Source organism: Mobula birostris, chromosome 22, assembly GCF_030028105.1.
Source record: "Mobula birostris isolate sMobBir1 chromosome 22, sMobBir1.hap1, whole genome shotgun sequence".
In the NCBI taxonomy this organism is placed as follows: domain Eukaryota; kingdom Metazoa; phylum Chordata; class Chondrichthyes; order Myliobatiformes; family Myliobatidae; genus Mobula; species Mobula birostris.
In genome coordinates this window covers 38061584-38075696 of record NC_092391.1, presented here as the reverse complement: position 1 = coordinate 38075696, position 14113 = coordinate 38061584, and the positions used below count along the sequence as shown (strand labels likewise).

Below are 14113 nucleotides of genomic sequence, written 5' to 3'. Positions count from 1 at the left end.
ATCCAAATACACATCAAATGATTCTCTGTTGTCTATTCTGCTTGCTACTTCTTCAAAGAATTCTAACAGATTTTTCAGGCAAGATTTTCCTTTGAGGAAACCATGCTGACTACAACCTATTTTATCATGTACCTTCAAGTAACCCGAGACCTCATTATTAATAATAGACTCCAACATCTTCCCAACCACTGATTTCAGACTAATAGTTTCCTTTCTTCTGCCTCTCTCACTTCTTGAAGTGTAGAGTGACATTTTGAAATTTTCCAGTCTTCTGGAACCATTCCAGAATCTAGTGATTCTTGAAAGATCATTACTGATGCCTCCATGATCTCCCCATTACCTCTTTCAGAACTCCATCTGATCCAGGTGACTTAATTAGCTTCAGACCTTTCAGTTTCCCGAGAACCTTCTCTCTAGTTATAATAACTTCACACACTTCATACCCCTTGACACCTGGAACTTCCATCAGACTGCTAGTGTCTTCCACAGTGAAGACTGATACAAAATGCTTACTCAGTTCATCTGCCATTTCATTGCCCTCCATTACCACCTCTCCAGCATTGTTTTCCAGTGGTCCAATATCCACTCTCGTCTCTCTTTTACACTTTATGTATCTGAAGAAACTTTTGGTATCGTCTTTAATATTACTGTCTAGCTTAATTTTGTATTCCATCTTTATCTTCTTAATGACTTTTGTTAGTTGCCTTCTGTTGGTTTTTAAAAGCTTTCCAATCCTCTAAATTCCTATTAATCTATGCTCTATCATATACCCTCTCTTTGCCTTTTGTGTTGGCTTGACTTCTCATTTCCATGGTTTTGTCATCTTTCCATTAGAATATTTGTTTCTCTTTGGGATGTATATATCCTGTGCCTTCTGAATTGCTTCCAGAAGTTCCAACCATTGCTGTTATGCTGTCATCCCTTCCGGGGTTCTTTTCCAATCAATTCTGGCCAACTCTTCTCTTATGCCTCTGTAATTCCCTTTACTCCATTATAATACTGATACATCTGATTTTAACTTCCCCTTCTTAAATTTCAGGGTGATTTTGATCATATTATGATCTCTTGCTCCCAAGAGTTCTTTTACCTTAATCTCTCTAATTCTGGTTCATTGAACAGTTCAATCCTCAGTGAGCTCAACCATGAACTGCTCTAAAAAGCCATCTCTGTGGGCACTCTAGAAACTCCCCCTCCTGTAATCCAGCACCAACCTGATTTTCCCAATCTATCTGCATATTGAAGACCCATGACTATTGAAACATTTCCTTTTTGCATGCATTTTCTATCTCCTGTTGAAATTTGTAGGCCACATCATTACTACTGCTTGGGAGTCTGTGCATATGGACGTATTCAGAACAAAAGGATTACAAGGGACAAAATTGGTCCTCTGGAAAATCAGAATGTGTGGAGCCAAAAGAGATGGAGGAGATCTTAAATATTTTTTTTTGTATTTGTATTTACCCAGGAGATGGACACAGAAGCTGTAGAAGTGAGGCAAAGTGGCATCAACTTCAAGGACCCTATACAGATAACGGATGAGGAGGTATTTGCTGTCCTGAGGCAAATCAGGGTAGATACACCCAGGGTCTGACAAGATATTCCCTCGGACCCTATGGAAGCAACTGCAGAAATTGCTGGGTGCAATCAGATACTTAAATCGTCCTTAATGACAGGAGAGGTAGCAGAAGATTGGAGGATAGCCAGTGTTGTTCCACTGTTTATGAAAGGCTGTAAACAAAATCCAGGAAATTATAGGCCTGTGAGCCTGACATTAATTGTGTGAAAACTTTTTGGAAGGTATTCTAAGGAACCGGACAATTATGTATTTGGATAGACATGGACTGATTAAGGATAGTCAGCCTGGCTTTGTGCATGGTAGGTCATGTCTAACCAAATTATAGAGTTTTTTGAGGAAGTTAACAAGAAAGTGGATGAAGGCTACATGTTTGATCTTGTCCACATGAACCTTAGCAAGGCATTTCACAAGGTCAAGAAGTACAGTCACTTGGCATATAGGATGAGGTAGTAAATTGACTAGGGATTGGCTTTGTGGGAAAAGCCAAAAAATGATTAGGGTTGCCTCTCAGACTGAAGGCCTGTGACTAGTGTTGTGCCACAGGGATTGGTGCTAGGTCCTTTGTTGTTTGTCATCTATGTTAACCATCTGGATGATAATCTGGTTAACTGGATCAACAAGTTTGTGATGACACCAAGATTGGGAGTGTAGTGGACAGCAAGGAAAGCTAGCATGGCTTGTAGCAGACTCTGCATTAGCTGAAATATGGGCTGAGAAAAGGCAGATGGAACTTAATGCAGACAAGTGTAAGGTGTTGCACTTTGATAGGATCAACCAGTGTAGGTCCTATACAGTGAACGATAGGACACTGAGGAGTGTGGTAGAACAAATGGATCTGAGAATACATATCCCTGATTTGTTGAAAGTAGTATAACAGGTAGATACGGTTGTAAAGAAAGCTTTTGTATATTGGCCTTCATAAATCAAAGTGTTGAGTCCAGGAGATGGAATATTATGTTGAAGTTGTACAAGACATTTGTAGTATTGTGTGCAGTTTTGATCACCTACCTATAGGAAAATGTAAATCAGGTTGAAAGTGTACAGTACAAATTTACAAAGTTGTTACTGGGTCTGGAGGGCCTGAGTTACAATGAAATATTGAATAGGTTAGAACTTTATTCCATAGAACATAAAGGTTTGAGGAGAGATTTGACAGAGGTATATAAAATTCTGATTATAGATAGGGTAAAAGCAAGCAGGCTTTTTCCAGAGGTTGGGTTGCACTACAACCAGAGTTCATGGGTTAAAGGTGAAAGGTGAAAATATTAAGGGGAACATTGGGATGAAACTCATTGTCCAAGATGGGTGAACCTGGAGGGTGAGTCTGTGCAGGGGTTCTCATTAGTTTCTATTTTAGGAGCTTCTCTCCCCTTTGCATTAACCAAACTGAATAAATAAATAATTAATCCAAAAATTAAACATACAATACGAATATGGTTTCAATTTCGCTAATTTTTTTGGATTGAACAAATTTATTTTATCTAGTCCTTTTATGTCTAATTTTTTCTTTCAACCTTCTAGAATTGATCCAGGTTTTTCCTTATGGAAAATGAAGGGAATGGCATGCTTTTATGATTTATCCATGGATAATTGTTTCATGTCATTTGAACAGTTAGCTAATAAATATAAGTTGCCTAGTTCACATATTTTTAGATATCTGCAGATTAGAAGTTCTTTTTGAATGGTATTTTACCTAACTTTCCAATATTTCATCCAACTAACATTACAGAAAAAAAAATAGGTTTAAATCCCTATCCGAAGCGCTTAATAGCAGTTTTGTATGATTTAATTACAAAAATACATCTAGGTACATCTGATAAAATTAAAAATGAATGGGAAAGAGAATTCAGGTATCTTTACCGATAGAGAAATGGGAGAAAATTCTTCAACTAGTTAATACTTCCTCAATGCCTGCTAGACATACACTGACACAATTTAAAATAGTCCTTAGGGCTCATATGTCAAAGGATAAATTAGCTCACTTTTACCGACATATAAATCCTATGTGTGACAGATGTAATTCTGAGGTGGCCTCTCTGACACATATGTTTTGGTCTTGCCCTCTTTTAGATAAATATTGGAAAGATATTTTTGATAGTATTTCAACAGTTTTGTGTATTAATTTAAATCCTCACCCTATTACTGCAATTTTTGGATTACCAGTGACAGATGTTGGTCATTTATCCTTTTCAGCTTGCTGTTTGATTGCATTTGCTACACTAATAGCTGAAAGATCCATCTTACTTGAATGGAAAGATTTTGATCCTCCTGCTACTTTTCAATTGTTTTCTCAAACTATATTATGTTTAAACCTGGGAAAAATTAGGTGTGGTATGGTTGATTCTTCAGTTAAATTTGAAGAAACCTGGAGACCATTTATTCAACATTTTCATATGATGTAACCTGTCCCTTACAGAACCCTTTTAAAAAAAAAATAATCTTTTGTTTATCTATGGAGGACTGGAGTTAATGACAAATAATGTTCTTATCCGAAGGAATAGGACACCCCAGTTTTGTTTTGTTTCTTGTTGTTTTTTTTTAGTTTAGGGGGTTCTTCATTGAATTCTTTTTTCATGGTCAATTACTTAGAGATTGGGAGGCTTGAATTATATATTTTACTCGAATTATGTTTGCATATGTTAACCATTATCAATGTTATACCAATCTCTTTGTATCATTAATATTGTTATGTATATTCATCTGAAACTTAATAAAAAGATTGAAAAAGAAAGGGGAACATGATGGGAAACTTCTTCACTCAAAGGGTTGTGACAGTATGGAATGAGCTGCCAGCACAAGTAGTGCATGTGAGCTCAATTACAATGCTTAAGCAAAGTTTGAATAGGTGCATGGACGGTAAAGGAATGCAGGACAATGGTCCTGCTGCAGGCCGTTGGGAGTAGGCAGTTTAATAGTTTCAGCATGGACTAGATGGGCTGAAGGGCCTGTTTCTGTGCTGTACTTTTCTATGAGTCTATGACTCTAAATAGGATGAGTGCAGAAGGGAAAAATGCATCAGGAAGGATGTATTGAGCCAGGTGACTCAGTTCTATGCTGTACAATTCTGTGAATGTGGACTAATGTTTGGGTCTTCACATTCCCCAATCAGGATGCTGTGCAGCAGTTCAGTACCTAAATTGAACCTGTCATCAGAGAGGCAACATATTATTAAAAATACAGACAGATAATGCTGGAGATGCTCAGCAGGTCAGTCAGCGTCTGTGAAGAGAGGAAAAGGGCTGAGTGTTTTATGTCTATTACATAAATTTACCATCAGCATGAAGTATTGAATCCTGTTTTCTCTTGCTGGTTGCGACTGGATTTGCTGAGCATCTCCACCGTTCTCTGGTTTTATTTTAGACCGGTAACATCTGCATTTTTATGCTGTTTTGATTCCTTTTTATTTGAGACTGTCGTTCACTGTGGCAGTATTATAAAGTATCAGGCATCAGAGCACCACTGGAAGGCCACAATGTTTACAGAAAGCTTCCTTTGTGACGTTCCAATCAAGTAGACAATACTTCTCCTTTAAGATACACAGTTGGCTGCAGCTGTTGTGATCTGGAGCAAAAACAAAAGTACAGGAGGATCCCAATAGGTCAGGCAGCATCTCCGAATGCAAAGGAATATCGACATTTCGGGGGGCATTGACTTTCCCCTTGCTTTGATGGATGCTACCTGACCCTCTTAGTTCTTCCAGCTGCTTATATTTAATATTGGCCATGACAGTTTGGGACTGGTTTCAGTGCTCTTGCTATGGCTCTAGACGTCTTAGAATCCACTGAAGGAGACACGAAAGGAGTGGATTGACAATGATGGTTCAACAACTTTACAAAAGATGAATTCAAATACACTGACATTCCTGCCTCCGTCAGTTGTTTTAAAATGAAAAACTTCAGCATTGTTTTGTTCTGTGCCTCTAGTTAAGGTGGATCTGTATGTTGTGACACAATTCTGTCTGGGTTTTGTTTTAAATGGATATGGAGCTGAAGTAGAAAGGGTTTGGATTTAGTGAGTCATTATCTGTTCACTGGTGAACTCCATGAAATATAGAAGGATGACCAAATTGAAACCCTGGTTCTGAATTGACAATTGTAACCCTGCAACTAACACTCTTCAATCAATTCTTTACACACTGAATTGAGACAAAACAATAACAGTGCAGAATAGAGTGCAACAACTACAGAGAATGTGCTGTGCAGGTAAACAACAGAGTGCAAGATCATAAAGTATTTTAAACAATATACTTTACTTTAGGCACCCTAGCTATACAGTTGTGCCTGAAACTTTTGCACAGTACTGTATATGGTGAGGTCAAGAGTAAATGTTATCACACTAGGGAAAAACTCAATGATCTTATAACAATGGGGTAGAACCTAGTGGTATGCACTTTCAGGCTTTTATCTTCTAACCAATGGAAGAGTGTAGAAGAGGCAATGTCTGGGGTGGGTGGGGCCTTTGATTATGCTGGCTGCTTTACTGAAGCAACAAGTATAGACAGAATCCACCATTTCTTTTGGCATTTGCAAAAATAAACCAAAGCTCTCTCGTCTTATCTGAGATGATCTTAAATTGGTTTTACACTTGCCTTTGGTATAATTTCAGTGCTTTGCATATCAACAAATAAATCACACCAGGTGAAAAAATAATACAGGCGTAGCTACCGACTGCATGAGAAGATTTGGTTATCTCTTCATCTGTCTATTTTGCTTGAACTGTCTTCATTCTGCTTGCTGCATCTCCGAGCTATTGGTCCATTGTCACAAAGAAAATGTAGTTACTTTTGAAAAAATATATAATTTGTCATTTTTGATGGGAATAGTTCTGCATCTGTCCACATTTTGAAGAACAGATTGGTAGGATCCATCCCATCAATGATCGGGCATCAGCTTTTCTAAAGAATTTTTTTAAGATTATGAGAAAACTCAGTCCTCTTTTATTGTCATTTAGAAATGCATACATGCATTAAGAAATGATACAATGTTTCTCTGGAGTGATATCATAGAAAACAGGATAACCAAAGACTAACACTGACAGAACCACATAATTGTAACATATAGTTACAGCAGTGCAAAGCAATACCATAATTTGTTGAAGAACAAACCATGGGCACGATAAAAAAAAGTCTCAAAGTTCCGAGTCGATCAACTCCCGAGTCCCCGATAGCAGGCGGCAAAAGGGAGAAACTCCCTGCCATAAACCTCCAGGCACCGTCAACTTGCCGATGCCTTGGAAGCAGCCAACCACAGCCGACACTGAGTCCATCCGTCCGAAAACTTCGAGCCTCTGACCAGCCCCTCTGATACAGCCTCCCGAGTGCCCTTGACCTAGCCCCGGCTGCTGAAACAAGCAAAGCTGAGGATTTGGGGCCTTCTGCTCCGGAGATTCCGGTTACCACACAGTAGCAGCGGCAGCGAAGCGGGCATTTCAGAAGTTTTCCAGATGTTCCTCCGTACTCTCACGTCTGTCTCCATCAAATCAGAATTGTGCATGGTTCCCTACTTGACAGATTACAGATATCAATCACCGGAGAGGCCGCACGCGCTGCCGTCGCGCCACCATCTTCTCCTCCTCCTATCCACAAGAATCAGATGGGTTCAGAGCAGGTTTTTTTTTAAAAAAGACAGGTTAAATTTGAGTTAAACAACCCTCTAGTGCATGGTGAGACAGTATAAAAAGAGATTAAATGAGCCATCAATAAAAATATCAGTTTGAGAAGCAATGAGGAACAAAGATATCAAGTCAATAAAAGTTAGTAAATTCTACATACATATTAGTTAAGAAAATGTTGGAATAGGAATAGTATTAATAAGGGATAGATGGTACAATATCACTGGCAGTGATAAGGCAATTTCGGATTCTTTACCCTTTGCATTTACTAGCAAGATTGAAGAGTTGGATAAGCATTGGATGATGAGATGAGTGAAGAGATGGAAATTGAAGAGGGAATATATTAATCAGCCGAAGCAAACTCAAAGGCTATAATATCACTGATCCAGATGAATTGCATCTTTACATTTTAAAATGACAAAAGGAATTGGTAGCTGAGCTGTTACTACAAATATTTAGTGTTGTGTTTGTAAAATTAGGGTGCCAGAGGCCTGGTCAGTATAAGGTAATATCTGGATTTAAGGGGAGAGCCAAAAAAATAGAAATAAACTTAACACTGGAATGAGGAAAATCAGAGAGATAGGAATATCACGTGAAAAAATTAATGCACCTGGATTTTTAAAGGGAAAATCTTGTTTGTCCAATTATTGAATTTTTGAAGATGTAGCAGAAATATTGGACTGTCATAATGTTGTTATGAAATTTATTTAGAATTTTCAATGGACCTTTGCTACAATGCCTCTCAGCAAGTTAAAGTATCGAGCTAAAAATTGGAGGACGCGGGGCAAAAACCAAATATATAGAGAATAAACAGAAATGAAACACGTGAGATTTTAATAGATGGAATCTGGAGCCACAAAAACAAGATGCTGAGTTAAGATACACAACAGATTGAACACCATATGTCAGGGTGGGAGTGGGGAGAGGAGAGGGGAACAGGAAAGACCCTGTCAGAGGATTGAGAGTAGGGATGCAAGGTAGCCAATATTAAGAAGGGGGAGTGGTGTTAGGACAGGGACCACTAGGCATTAGGTGAACAGAGATGTGAGGAGTTATAGGCTGAAAGAGCTACATGAGGGAGGGGAAGGGTGGAGCTGGGAGACAAGGCAGCTAAATGACAGTTGGAAGCAGAGAAGGAAAAGTGAAGAAAGGGGTGTTGGATCCGGGAGAGGGAGAGGGAGAGATTCATCTCACCTTTTCACCCTGATATCTTTGGGTTTAGCATATCATCCTTCACCATCCTCACCAGCCAAAACTGGATCCCACCACTAGTCACACCTCCCCCTCTCTACTCTGCAGGGACAACATTTTCCAAGACTTTGAACTTTGCTTCCCTCATCGCTTCCTCTTTCCCCAGCCCCAGGCACATACCGCTGTAACCATTCTACCCCTTGTTCATACAACTCCTCCATTACCACCAATCAGGGACTATACCGCCCTTCCAGCTGAGGAGAAGTTTCATGAGTTCTTTCACCAAGCTTAGCTACTGCATTTGACACTCTGATGTGGCCTCCAAGCATTGATCAGTGGACTGCTTGGCAGAACACCTACACTTGGTCTGCAGTGGATATCCCATTGTCCTAATTGATTACCATTTCAACTCCCCTCATCCCCACACCCACGTGTCCATCCTTGGCCATCTCCACTGCCAAGGTGAATCCAAACACAAAGTAAAGGAACAATACTTCATAATCTGTCTGGTAGTCTACTACCAATTGTAAGTACGTTGAATTTTCCAATTTCATATAACATACCAATTTCAAATTGGAGACCCATTTCATTGTTGAATGTGGGCTTTAAGATCCTGTTCAAGGTCATCACTAACAGGCTCGCCTGTTCTGGGACATGTGATCCACCTGGACCTGGCAGGAAGATGTTTGACAGCCTTGAGCTGCTCAGGGACACGATCGCCTTCGTGCAGGATAGGGGGGTTGGGTGGGTGGATGCCTGCCTGGTCATCTTGGATGAGGAGAAAGCCTTTGACTGGATATGACATACAAACTTAATGGATGCACTCTCCAAAATGGGCTTTGGGGAGGGAATCAGGAACTGGATCCAACTGCTCTGTAGTGCAGTCCAATTCAGTGAGTGAGCAGTGGGTATTGGTAGATAGATTTTGTAGCAGAGATTAAACAGAGAAGTAGGCTAGTCTTTGTAAAGAAGATTGATGCAGTGCAACCTCCTTAGAATGAGGGTACCTGCAGATTTCTACATCGGAATAGGGCATAAAGTCTCCTTTTGACTTTAGGGCTTTGTGGATAGTTAACCCAACACCATTACAAACCCTTTCAGTTAATAGAGTGTTAATGTCAAGTACAATACATGCATCGTTTGTTTTGTGCCATGTCATATGACATGGGTGATCATGGTCTTTCCATGACTCTGATTATTCCTGGCAAATTTTTCTACAGAAGTGGTTTGCCATTGCCTTCTTCTGGGCAGTGTCTTTACAAGGTGGGTGACCCCCCCCCACCCCCCACAAGCCGTTATCAATATTCTTCTGAGATTGTCTACCTGACACCAGTGGTGGCATAACCAGGAGTTGAGGTATACACATACAATCATCCACCACCTGCTCCCATGGCTTCACATGACCTTGACTGGGGGTGGGTGGCAGCTAAGTAAGTGCTACAGCTCACTCAAGGGTGACCTTCAGGCTAGTGGAGGGAAGGAGCGCTTTACATCTTCTTTGGTAGAGATGTATCTTCACCCCTCCACCACCACCCATAATACATTCATAAATCCCATGGGAAACAACATAGCACATGACTCATAATGCATTTATTCATTAAACTATGTGTTCAAATTACATTGATGGCAAAATAAAAGATACTAGGTTTCATATCAAATTCACACATTACTGAAAATTCACTTTTTCTTTGTGTTAGGCTGGCCTTTCTGCTGTGGGTTATCCAAATGCAACTATTAACTCCGGTTTTTCTCACTTTTAGCACAGCCTGGCCTATTGCGTATTTCTGCATATTTTACAGCTTTTGCATTTTCTTTGTGTCTCTGCTTTCCTTTATTAACTTATTAAAGAGGCCTATCATCACAGCAAACCTGATAACACTTTGAGGTATTCATCCCATTTTGAATATCCCTGTCCAGTACTCTCTACAACTTTAAGCTAATATGTTTCATCTAACTTTCTCAGTTCTGAGAAAGGGTCATGAATCTGAAATGTAACAGAGTTTTGTTCCATTGATGTTGCGCAACCTGCTGACTGCTTCTGAATATTTTTCTTCTAGAAGAAGAAAATACCAAAATGATCCAGTCGCCAAAAGTGGAACTTCCTGGTGGCCAAACATTTTAATTCTGATTCCCATTTCCGTTCCAGCACGTCCATCCATGGCAGCCTCTTGTGCCAAGTTCGGCCACCCTCAGGGTGGATGAGTAACACTTGGATCTCCAGCATCTCCAGTCTTTCATGTAACCTCCAACCTGATGGCATAAATATTGATTTCTCCTTCAAATATTTATCCCTCCCCCTCTCCCTTCCCTCTTCTTCTATTCCCCACTCTGGCCTTTTAACTCTCCTCATTGGCCTATCGCATTCCCCTGATGTCCCTCCTCCTTCCCCTTCTATTGTCCCCACTTCTCCCCTTTCAGACTCCTTCCACTCCAGCCCTTTACCTTTCCCAACTTCTTGTCTTCTATCACTTTCTAGCCATCTTCCTTCCCCTCTCTCGAACCCATTTATTTGAGTGTCTTCACCCTTCTATTTATGTCTTAAAGAAGGGCCTCAGCCTGAAGTGTTGACTGTTTATTCATTTCCATAGATGCTGTGTGCCCTGCCGAGTTCCTCCAGCATTGTGTGTGTGTTGTTTTGGAGTGCCAGCATCTCCTGTCTTTCACATGTTTATAATGTAAATTGAAGGCCATTATCAAATATTGGATGAGGAAGATACAGAGTCCACGGAGAAATATGGCACAAAACACATGAGAAAGATTTCTTTATCCAGAAGATATAGTGTCAAACTCAAACATCTGGATCAGATGAAATACCTCTAGTTAATGGGGGAGTTAAATCGGGTCAAGAGGACCAAAGAAGGTGGTAATACATGTATACTGTAATGGATTTATTATTATTTTATTTTTTCTTCTATATTATGTATTTCATTGAATTACTGCTGCTAAGTTAACAAATTTTACGACACATGCCCCTAATAATAAACCTGATTCTGACGTGAGGCTGGAAAAAATGGGCTGAATGGCCTGGTGTAACCAAAACCTTATATGCAGTTGAAAACTTAAGTGAAAGTATGAATAAATCTCATTGGTCTCCTGTCAGAGTTTTGAAACGGAAATGCAAGTTGGAAAAATCTATGCTACAGAGAGAGAATAAGCAAAGGTTTAGAAATAAATACAAAGGGAAACCGTCTGTCAAGCATTAATAGAATACATACTATTTATATGTGTTATTTTATACTAATCAGACATGCAACTTTTTGATTCACTTGACAATCCTCTTGTTATTATAATCACCTTTCACCTTAGACATTTAGACTGGACAATAGCACATACAAATCAATATGAAAACAAAAATAAGAATACCAGCTTCTTCTGCTGCGTAATCAGCATATACATCTTCAATGAGTGAACAGTTTCTATCCTGGAGCATTTCTGCCAGCAATTCCAATAATTGGCCTTAAACAAGCATTCTTTTTTAATTAAGAAACTTTTTATACATATTGGCAGGGAGGCAATGTTCTGGATCCCACTGACTGCACAAGGCAATATACTTTAAAAAAAACTTTCCCATGACGTCATTATCCTAATAAATCTGTCTATATGTTTGCTAAATTTTGACCAAAGAGAGAAATAAAGACATTTACCAAAATTCCCAGCTCTTTGCTTCAACATCGCCCCCCCCCAAGGTTTCACATATGACCTTGTGCATCTTCCTCCACTCCCCCACCCCCACCTATCTCTGATTCCACATCTTTTTTTTTCCTCCAGTCCTGATGAAGAGTCTCGGCTTGAAATGTTGACTATACTCCTTTCTATAGATGCTGCCTGGCCTGCTGAGTTCCTCTGGCATTGTGTGTGTGTTGCTTGGATTTCAAGCATTTGAAGATTTTCTCTTGTTTGAAATTTACCCAAGTTTGGTTACATTTTAAAAAATCCTTTTTTATTCTAGATCTGTTGCAGATGCAGATCTCATTGTCAGGCTCTGACTCACATTTGAATTAATGTTTCTTCTCAGCTTTAAATTACATCTCAGAATGAAGGAAGGGGGTGATAGGCAGTTTAGATGAAATCATTCCCTACATAATTATCTAGACATTGGAGATCACAAGCAAATGCAGAAGGCTCAAATTTAGTGTGCAGTCGACACAGGTGGTTTGCTTACTGTGCCCTGGGTTTGGACTCCAGCAAGTGAGTATCAACATTTTATTGTTGTATTTCAAATAATTTGAATGATGAGGAATGGCTGCAAAGGAAAGATATAAATTTGAAATAATATGCATTATTAAAAATTAAAGCTTTTTTTATTTGATTTTTTCAATTTTCTTCTCGATTGCAACCTATTTTTATATTGTGTAGTATTATAGTTTTTTGAATAGATTATGATTTGACTTGCTGCATAAAAACCTCTGCAGGATTTACAATCAGTTGTTTAAGAACTCTTGCTTAGGTCCTTGCTGAAAATTCGGTAAAAGGTGAGCAGTCTGCACAGGTAGATTGGCAATCACAGTATATCAATGAATATTAAACGCAATATTCATTTCCATTTCCAGCAGGGATTCACTTTAATTTTTTTTGGAATGATATACCTTAATTTGTTCTCTGAAATAAATGTATCACTTTGTCCAAATTATGTTAGTCATTCTTTTGCATTTGTTCTGTGCCTAATGATCAAATGTTCTAGTTTAATGAGCACATGTTCTAAATACGAGCAACTTGATTTGTCAAAATTAAAGTTAAGTTTAGTGTCTTTGTCTTACTAGCACCTTTTACTAAATCATGTTTGTCATTTAACTAGCATTTATGTTGAAGAATAAACAAGTTCACTGAAGAACAAAGTATTTTTCACTCTACATCTCAGTTTTAAATACAGTTCAGAGTCTTTTGCAGTTGTGTCAAAGGCACAGTGCAATAATAGTTTGAGACAAGTTCTTTTTCTATCTGTTCATGTGTTTCTGGTATTCTCGGAATTCTTTTTCTGATTTTCAGTGCTTGCAAACTTTGCTATTTTCATAGCAATTTTAGTGTAGAAAACATACTGAAGCACTTCATAAAGGTGTAATCAGATAAAAGCCCTTACTAAGCCATCAAAAGAGATACTTAGTGATCTGAACAAAAACTTGGTTGTTAAGCAAGGTCTGATTTTTCACAAAGGGTATAAGAGAAGAACTAAAATTGAGACAGATATATTAGGCCCAGGAGCAAAACACTCAGCCCTTTAGGCTACAACATCACTCTAAAGGATCATAGGCAATTCTCATGGAGTTTGGTGAAATTAGGTCATTGTAGCAGTTACAGAACATTAAGTGAGGTGAAATTGAGATCGTGGAGAAAGACTGCTTTTGTAAGCAGTTTTATATCCAGCAAAATATTTTTTCATTACCGCCATCAGCAACATGGAAAGTATTATCACACTCTAAACTTGAAACCTTATGATCTCTTTGCTTGAATTCTGCAATTTAATCTTCTCGTTATGGATGCCAAGTTCCTTTTACAGGAAAGCCTCCTATTTCAGTTTGACTTGAAACTCATTGTTTTATGAGATGTTGTGCAGAGCTGCATATTCTTTATTCAGCTATTTCCAATGGTGAAATATTATTCTATCAATTGCGTCATTTTATGAAAGACGACAATTTTATTTTGTGCTATGTTTTAACACACACTTTGAGTTCAATTGTCTAATCACAATGATAGAAGTAGGGTCAAAATTCCTAATTTATGTCAAAACTGGATAAGATT

The 14113-nt window shown here is 38.8% G+C and overlaps 1 long non-coding RNA gene across 1 annotated transcript in view; it reads left to right on the top strand.

Moving 5' to 3' along the window:
• The first annotated feature begins 12180 nt into the window (after positions 1 to 12180).
• The window catches only part of LOC140186122 (uncharacterized), a 163657-nt gene continuing 161724 nt past the window's right edge, over positions 12181 to 14113 (top strand). Inside the window, exon 1 of the long non-coding RNA XR_011882789.1 lies at positions 12181 to 12565. This is a non-coding gene — a long non-coding RNA (uncharacterized lncRNA). The remainder of the gene's footprint in view (positions 12566 to 14113) is intronic.